Raw genomic sequence first — 8,701 nt, 5'->3', positions numbered from 1 at the left:
AAGTAGTGGGTCTGGCTATGGAGGTGCACACCTACGCATGGCTAAATGCTAATAAATACCACTTTAGTCGTACGCTGTGACAAAGTTAAAAATTCTTCTTGAAACATATAGTCATAAAAGATATAAAGTGCTCCTTTCAGCAATTCCTATGTGAAAAAGGAGGCCAAACCTCACATTCCTCGTAGAGTCCTGAAAAGAACCCTTTTAAAAGGACACAAATTAGAAAATGTTTTGCTGATACTTGATCTCCCCCAAACTGGGAGGCCCTCGGTTTGGCTCAGAAAAGGTTGATTATTTAACTCTTCTTCAGCAGTTTTCTTCATATCTCTTCATTTTTGCCCAAAGACAGAACAGTGAAAAACTAATACTGGATATTCAGAAAACTATCTTCAGAAAAATCTTAAAATGCTCAACCAGCATCTTTTTTAATCCTTTCTGCAGTTAGAAGAAAGATGAGGCACTAAAATTGGATATCAAGGAGTTCTAGTCTGGAATGGGTAATCTTGCCCAAAAAAGAGAAAAAAATCAATAAGATAAGAATACAACTCAATTTCAGTTAAACCAGATAAACCACAAATAACTCTAAGAACTTTCTAATTGTTTTTTTTGTTATAACTAAAGGATCCAGGTCTTTGAAGTTTTTTCCATTAACACTTGAAAATAGAAGCAGGACACTACGGTCTATATCAGTGGTACCCAACCTTTTTGACATCAGGGACCAGTTTCGTGGAAGACAATTTTTCCTGAGGCGGGGGGAGGGGGGAGGGGGGAGGGGGGATAGTTCAGGCAGTAATGTGAGAGATGGGGAGTGATGGGGAGCGGCAGATGAAGCTTAGCTCGCTCACCTGCGGCTCACCTCCTGCCGTGAAGCTGGCTAACATCCGAGGCCCAGGGGTTGGGGACCCCTGGTCCATATCATGTTTAAGATGCATGCGATCTAAAATGAAAACCTGAGACTCAAAGGCTAACCAACTAAGTGACAGTATGTGTACATTTTCTTAACAACTCATACATTATCACTGAGCACTGCAGAGACACTGAAGGGGTTGGGTAAAAAAAGGAGGGCATTATAATTCAACTACAAAGTCTAGTTCACTAGCTAGAACATTAGTAAATGTCAATGGATCAGCTTTGTTAATCTATGAACTTTGTACTTTAAAATTTTTGCTTTACACATGATCGTTGATATAACCTAAGTTTTTCAATTTGAGGACTTCAGGTCCCATAGTTTAAAGAGGAAAGAAATCATCTGCTCTTATTTAGACAGTTTATTTCAGTAAAACAACAGGGATCTTTTGGTTGTTTCTGCCTCCATCCCCCGCCAAAATATACTAGTGTTACCGAGCCTAAGCTCGTACTGCTTGCCGCACAACAGGCCAATAATTGAGAGACGAGCTGTTGGGGCAGGGAACAATGACTTTATTCAGAAAGCCAGCAAACCAAGAAGCTGGTGGACTCGTGCCCCAAAGAACCATCTTGCCTGAGTTAGGATTCAGGCTCCTTTTATACTAAAAGGGGAGGGAGTAAAGTCAAACACTTCCTGGTTCCCATCAGCCTCCAGAGGGTATGTGTTAATTTCTTCCTCCCTGCAGTCATTCACGGGTGGGCCTGGTCAGGATGTTTCCTGTGAGCCAAAGGTATTTTAGCTTAATGCTCATTACCTGGGAAGCAGGGTTCCCAGAGATGGGCCATTATGTATAAGTTAAGCTTATAGGCAACATCCCTTTAGTGATTAACTTGTTATAGAATACAAAAGGTTCTTCCCTATTACACTGAGAGTCCACCTACTCATCAAGGAATTCTGATTATTATAGCAAATGCTATTAGATGAACCAGTCATTCTGGGCTCACATGAACAGAATTTGGAGTATTTCTATGCTAAAACTAATCTGATCATTGGAAATATTTCAATACTTTATTTAACTTGTGGTCATTCTCATTTATTCATTTATTTCTTATTAAACTGAGTACCTATTATAAAACAGGTACTGCTAGGTGTCAGAAAAAGGATAGTTGAAATATGTGGGAAGGTGGGATTATAAAAATGAAGAGCTCACAGTCAAGTGAGAGAGAGTTAATTATGCAAATAGCTAGAATTTAATGTGAGAAACACCATAATGGATAAATACCAAATGCTGTGGCTACACAGAAATATGAGGGGGAAGGTTTCATTTGAACCCAGTCTAAAAGAATAAATAACAACTAAGTAAAAGGGAGTGACATTCAGGGCAAGGCATTCTTGGCAGGTAACAAGCTATGAAAATGCTAAGATACATGAAAAGAGAGACTGTGTTGGCGGGGCCATGAGTATGTCTATGTGGTAAAACAAAGGGAATCTTAGGATGTCCAGATCTTAGAGAGGATCTTAGGAGGACGATGATAGGAAAACACAATCTAGCCAGATTGTGAAGGAGGTTATATGACATATCCTATAATAAAGTGCGAGCTGTTGGCAGTTTTTACATAGGGGGAGCTCCATATAACATTTGGATCTTAGAGAATTTCCATCTTTGTCAGAAGGATGGGTTGGAGTGTGGCGATGACTCAGTGTAGAGAGAAAGCTGGCACAGGTGTGGACAAGGATATGGGGTGGATAAAAGGAGGTATACTGAACACCACTGGCGAAGGGGAGAGGTAGGGTGAGGATAAAGATGTGGTTTCCCACTTGGGTTGCTGGTAGGCAGTTTTTTGTGTACCAGTTAAGCTATAGGATAAAGTCTACCATATTATATGATCTCAAGGACTACCTTAAGTGTCTACTAAGACTTAAGACTTAAGTGTCAAGAGAATATGTTCCACGCTTAGCTTTCTTCTTATTTATCCAGGACCCCAGGAAGTGAATGTGGTATCCATTTACTGTCTGCATCATGGAAGAGGACACATGTCCCACAGCCACTGATGCCATTTGGTGGAGGACAGGGTGGGTAACAGGATGCAGCTGGAGATTCATAGATTTCTAGGCTGCATATAGTACATTCCCATCTTTTTCCAGGTGAGTGATTATCCCCAGGAGGAATTCAGGTCAGTTCTATTGTTAAGAGAGGCCATGAAAGTCAGGGTTTGGGGAGGTACAGAACTCATGGCTATGGAAGATGTGATAGAACACAGGAAGTCAAATGCTGTAAGATGTTTAATCCCTGAGGAGTTAAATGGTTATCTGAGGGATCCTTTTCTATGGCCCACCACTTCCTATATACGTCATCACTCAGAATATGCAATTTGGTGGGCATATAAAACCAAGTACATAAATGACTACTATCACAGAGTTAGGAAAGCTGTTTAAGAGAAGTTCAGAGTACCACAGTGCTCAGAGGAGGGTAAAGAATACCCAATTAGTGAATCAGAAAATAATATATGGAAGTAAAAGCATGAAGCTTTGAACAATAGCTTAAAATTCAATGAATTTTAGAGAGATTAGAGAGGAAGAGCATCCCCGTCAGAAAGAATAGCATGTTCAAAGGCTCAGAGAAGGAAAATGCTTGGGTTTTTAAGGAACAGCAAGTAACAGGGAGGATTGGAAAACAGACATAGGAAGAGAGAAGATCTTGGCAATGTTGGGGTTGGAGAAATGTACATGATGGAAACAAAATATTAAAAACAGAAGGCACATAATTGGTAATCTGTATTCTGGAGTCCCCTGTGCCCAAGCTTCTCAATCTATATGATAGAAGAATACCTTCCTCTCTCTTTTTCACCATAAGCAATTATGAATTTTCACTCTGTTCCTAAAAGGTGAAAAGAAACCCAGGATATTATTATGAACCTGAATAATAATAGCTCATGTTTATTGTGCTAGGCATTGCGATAATAGATTATCTAATTTAAATAACACAACAACACTATGAGGCAAGTGGTATTATTATTCATATTTTACAGATGAGAAAACTAAAGTTTAGTGATGTCAGCTTTCCAAGGTCACAAAGATAACACGCAGGGAAACCAAGATTGAAACACTAAATGCAAAACTCAAGGAAAGGATTTGTTCATGTGCTCTAGATATATGATCTCTATAAGCGCTTGCAAGTAAGTCAAGTTATACAAATAACCAAGTTTACCATTTTTGTAAAAAAAAAAAAAAAAGTAAATCAACTGAAAATAAACATCTTATTCTGCTAGCAGCTCAGAGGAACGTTTCCCATCCTTTCAATCAATCACAGCTTTCTGACGGTCCTCACCATCAGGATCAGTGTAGCATAATACTGAAAAATTCCTGCCATAGCCCAAAGGTCCCAAATGACCTTGGAAGATTAGATAATCCCTCTACTAAATGCCATCATCAAAAAATCATTACCTTTTCCCCTCAAAAACAAACTACCAACACTGGGAGAAAATCTACCTTAAATGAAAGCAAGACACTGATCATAAGAAGAAATTTCTTGAAAATGTCACTACTTTGCAATGGTTTTACTTTTCTTCCATACATGTAAGAGGAAAAATATGCAGGATTACACGTATGCTGTCTTACCATGTCTCAAATGACTCCAAGAAAGAGTCATACTTCAAAATAGAGGGAGTATTTCTATGTAAAGCCCACATAATGATAATTATGATCTTTTCTTTAGTTTTATAAAGCCAGCCCACCTCAGTGAATTCCTACATCCCAGATGGAAACTGAATCAGCTAAACAAAAAGAATAAAAGGTGGAGATGGGGCACTAAATAAAATACCTTTTCCAAATTCTCCAGAATTCACCCATATGGAATATTTGAATTAAGCATTGAATACAGGAGCTTCTGAGGGAAATTCTCACTATTAGAGAAGCAGTAGACAAGGAAGCAAGAAGTGGTACCAATTGCCTCCCACTTCCTCTACATTTTCCAACTTTAATCCCAAGGAAGAATGCACCAAACTTCTTATTCTTTCCTGGAATGATAGAATCTCTACAGTGCCCCTGAAAGCAGTGATCCTGATAAGCAAAATGCCATTAAGCCTGAAAGCAGCAGTTTTATGGACAACATTTAAATTATTTCCATGCGCCCTCTGCTCACGCAGGATCAATCACCGTGATTGGTGTATTATAATTTCCCCTGACTAAATTGGTCTCTCTCTTTTGCTTTTTCCCCCAAGGAACTCAATTTGCCAGCAAGGAGCCTTTCCTGCCACCCTCTATTTTTTTTTTCTTTTCATATTAACTATAATACAAAGGACTAAAGTCAAACCCAAACTCAGAGATTCTCATTGTTAACCACTGGCAGACATTTTGAAAAGCTCCGAGCATATTTTATCCTACATTTCCATACATTTTTGTGTTAATTTCCAAGTCCAAGTTTTGGGACAAAAAAGCTCTTAGTATTAACGAGGAAACAACTTAGAGGGCAATAAAATTTAAGTTTACCAATTATTGTTCTATTTCTGATACAATGTTTAACATTTCAGATATTAGTCTTTAAACATAATTAAAAGAAAAGTGAACTTTAGAACCAGGTGCATTTTTTAATGTACTTGATATAGGAAATGGTAAAGGGGGAAGATGTTATTTAAATTCTAGTTCTGAAGCACATCTTTCCCGTAATTGTCATAGGAAATTGGAAAATTATACCAACTATCCCTTGATCCTAGACACTGTTTCACCAATAAATTTTTGCTTTCGTTTCATAATTTCCTTTAATATTTGTACGTCTTAAAGGCAATGGCCAAGTCTCTGTATTAAACAAAATGTATATGTGCCGTCAATGCCCCAGAATCTCTATGAATGAAGGTAATTATCTACAGAGGGGCAATATGAAAAGAAGATCCCCACCCCTTTCAAAAGTATCTCTATTTCCACGGTTTCATAGAATGCCATTTACCATGTTATTCAAATCAAGTTGAAACATAAATGTGCTTGAGAGGTCATGTTCTGGCACTTCTCAAATTTTTCTGCGAGGCATCGCTGTTGAGGAGGAGACTGAAGAGTGAATACATACAGCCTGGCTTTGGAGGGCAGCTCCCAAAGCAACCCACTTCCAAACTTGAAATTTCTTTGAAATCTTGTGATATAGTTTTAAAATGCATGCAAATTGTGCCTACCGCTGCCTAAGGTATCTGTTTGATTTAATATGAAGATTAAAGTACTTATCTGGATCTACTGAGGCATGCTTACCTTTAAGCCATGAACGGTCATCAGCATGATGCTGTGAAGACGGGATCAGCAATGAGAGATGAAGTGCCTCAACTCTGGCGAGGAGTTGCTGCTCCAATGCGACTATAGGTCTAGGAGGAAAATGATGCCATAAGAAAGAAACAAGTGGCTAGAAGGAAAGCTTAAAGGGAAACAAAGTCAAACTTACTTCACGATTTGCCTAGGGTCAAAGAATGATGCTTAATAATTACAATGACTTGATTTAGAAAAACATGCTATTGGAAAATGAATGGAAAAAGACAAGGAATTAAACTGTTCTTGTAGCATAAAAAGAAGAGGTAATTTCTCATTCAGTTGCACACTTTAAAAACGTAAAACTAAAGATTTTTAGTTTCTTGCTATATAGTAAAATAAAGTTACATAGCAAATCTCATTTTAATAAGATGTCTTTAATTACATGAGATTTAGCAGAATGTAGGGATAATTGTTTTGATGACATAGTTTATTAACAAAAGAAAAATTATGACATGCTAGTAGCATAAAGGAAGCTATATGCCATCATCCTTTAGGATCTAAATATTATTTGAATGGATTTTTTTTTTTTTTTTTTTTTTCCGGTATGTGGGCCTCTCACTGTTGTGGCCTCTCCCGTTTGCGGAGCACAGGCTCCGGACGCGCAGGCTCAGAGGCCATGGCTGACGGGCCCAGCCGCTCCGTGCATGTGGGATCTTCCCAGACTGGGGCACGAACCCGTGTCCCCTGCATCGGCAGGCGGACTCTCAACCACTGCGCCACCAGGGAAGCCCGGAAGTATTATTTTTAATTAAAATTCAGTGAAAACATATAAGATTTGTATTAATTTGTATTAATAGTGCTATCTTCAGGGGATAAAAATCTGAGTTTAAATATTATCCGAAAGTCAGGTCTCTTTTGGTTGAGAATATACACTATCATATATCTCTGAGATTCATACCTTTATATCATTAAGTTATATCTTATCAAAAAATATTTAATGAGATCAGTGCTTGCTGAGAATATATACTCTGGATGCTGCCTGATTATGCTAACGATTTGAAACACAGATTTTTAACCATACAAAGTAGAGCTGAAAATCTGAACATATATTCAATTGGAGCAATCAAACTTTTCTGGTTTCTCAGCCTCAACCTAATAGCTATGAGTAGTTGATTGCTTTTTTAAACTCTTTATTGTATAAGTTTTCACATATATACAACAGATAAATCCCCATGTACTGTCAACTTTAACAATTTTTCAGCAATCTTGTTTCTTCCATCCAACCCACTGTTTTGTTTTGTTTTTACGGTTTGTTGTTGTTGTTGGAGTATTTTACAGCAAATCCCAGACATCATGCTGTATTACCCATAAATACTTCAATGTGTATTGATTCTATATAATCTCCGTTGCCATTATAATGCAGTCCTTTAATGTCTTACTTTATGATGTCTCCTAGTAAATTTGTCAGTTGAATTTTACTGAATAGAGTATATATGATTTAGTATCTCAATACTATTATTTCAGTGTAAATATTTAGTCTGGTCATACCTATACCATCCAAGTCTAATATTTTAATTGAATTTGGTAAATTCAGTTATGAACTGCACTAAAGGGCTTTTTTTGTTTTGCTTTTTTTTGCAATATTAAATAGTCAAACCAGTAAAAACCACTTGTGGTTTTACCATCTGAAAAATAAGCATCTGAATGTGTATATACTGGACCAAATCAACCACATCATAGTCAAGTTATATAGATGCCAGATTATGAAATCCTTAGAATAGCTGATTACTATTTAAGCAATTAGGTTATGTCAAGATCACTTCAAACCAATAAAACACAGAGGCAGTAACAGTGTGAAAGAGAACTTTGGAATCCACACAAGCCTAGGTTCCAATCTCTACTCTGCTACTTAATTAATGCCTTTGTTAACTTCAGCTAGTTAGTATTCTGAGTCTCAGTAACCTCATCTGTATTATGGGGATAAAAATGCCATTGTAGGGCTTCCCTGGTGGCGCAGTGGTTGAGAGTCCACCTGCCGATGCTGGGGACACGGGTTCGTGCCCCGATCCGGGAAGATCCCACATGCCGCGGAGTGGCTGGGCCCGTGAGCCATGGCCGCTGAGCCTGCGCGTCCAGAGCCTGTGCTCCGCAACGGGAGAGGCCACAACGGTAAGAGGCCCGCGAACCACAAAAAAAAAAAATGCCATTGTAACTATCAGAAAACTTGTTTGAATTCAATGTATGTAAAGCATCTGCTATATGATAAATAAAATTCCTTCCTTAATAGCTTCCCAGTCAATAGTCAACAATGAGATGGAAACAAGCTAAAAATTATCCTCAGTTCATATGTCTTTTAAAATCTTGTAGATTATTTCAAATACTAACTGTCCCATATAACTAACAATTAATAGATGGCACTCATTCAAAAATACATACTAATTTTTAAAATGTTTTCACTAGATAGATGTATGAATTTATTTGTTTCTCTCATGTTGGATAATACAGTAAAGAAAGATAATTAGCAATCTCAACTTTACTTGGAATTAGTTGGTATGAAATAAAACTCCTCATTCGTATTTTTCTCAGGTAAAGTACTTCAATGAGACGTGTACTTTGGGGATCAAG

General features: G+C 37.7%; 1 long non-coding RNA gene across 1 annotated transcript in view; it reads right to left on the bottom strand.

Moving 5' to 3' along the window:
* LOC149748023 (uncharacterized) overlaps positions 1–8,701 on the bottom strand; it is a 107,507-nt gene that overhangs the window by 18,935 nt on the left and 79,871 nt on the right. The window contains exon 3 of the long non-coding RNA XR_016394964.1: positions 6,083–6,192. This is a non-coding gene — a long non-coding RNA (uncharacterized LOC149748023). The remainder of the gene's footprint in view (positions 1–6,082; positions 6,193–8,701) is intronic.

Source organism: Delphinapterus leucas, chromosome 11, assembly GCF_059928025.1.
Source record: "Delphinapterus leucas isolate spDelLeu-1000000601 "Yukka" chromosome 11, BTC_Dleu_Yukka2, whole genome shotgun sequence".
Lineage (NCBI taxonomy): Eukaryota > Metazoa > Chordata > Mammalia > Artiodactyla > Monodontidae > Delphinapterus > Delphinapterus leucas.
Note: the sequence above shows the minus strand (reverse complement) of the source record. Positions and strands in the feature narration are given on the sequence as shown.